At 36.7% G+C, this 600-nt stretch overlaps 1 non-coding gene across 1 annotated transcript; it reads right to left on the bottom strand.

Moving 5' to 3' along the window:
* Positions 1 to 214: 214 nt before the first annotated feature.
* LOC116532341 lies at positions 215 to 321 on the bottom strand. Its single transcript, XR_004260828.1, has one exon. It is a non-coding gene; the product is annotated as a U6 spliceosomal RNA (small nuclear RNA).
* Positions 322 to 600: the final 279 nt, after the last annotated feature.

Raw genomic sequence — 600 nt, 5'->3', positions numbered from 1 at the left:
TCCCTGACCCCTTGCACTTCCCTGGTGTGGTAACAGCCCCACCCTTCTTCATCTTGCCCTCCATGGGCAGCACCCACTGTCTAACCAGTCCCAATAAGATGAGCCAGATACCTCAGTTGGAAATGTAGAAATCACCCACCTTCTGTGTTGATCTAGTTGGGAGCTGCAGACTGGAGCTGTTTGTATTCTGCCATCTCAAAAAGGATTTTAAATTAAAAATATTCAATGCTTCAAGGAGTTGCATGTCATCATTGCACAGGGACCACACTAATTCTCTCTATAGCATTCCAACCTTAGTATATGGGCTACCGAAGCAAGCACAATTTGGTCAATAATAACAAAATTGTACATTTTAAAATAAAGAGTGTAAACGGATTGTTTGTAACACAAAGAATAAATGCTTGAGGAAATGGATACCCCAAAAAATTATATAGTTAAAAAACATGACCTCGTATTGTACACTTAAAAACAGTTAAAATAAAATGGTATGTCTTATAAAAATTTATAAAATCAACATAAAGCACAGAGAATTATTTTAGTAAGACAGAAAATCTTTGCTATCTAGGTTACAGGCAATACATAGTAAACCAAGTAAATGAG

Source organism: Sapajus apella, unplaced genomic scaffold (genome assembly GCF_009761245.1).
Source record: "Sapajus apella isolate SASKATOON/1434 unplaced genomic scaffold, GSC_monkey_1.0 scaffold75, whole genome shotgun sequence".
Taxonomy (NCBI): Eukaryota; Metazoa; Chordata; class Mammalia; order Primates; family Cebidae; genus Sapajus; species Sapajus apella.
The sequence above is the reverse complement of the archived record's forward strand: the minus strand, read 5'-3'. Positions and strand labels throughout refer to the sequence as shown.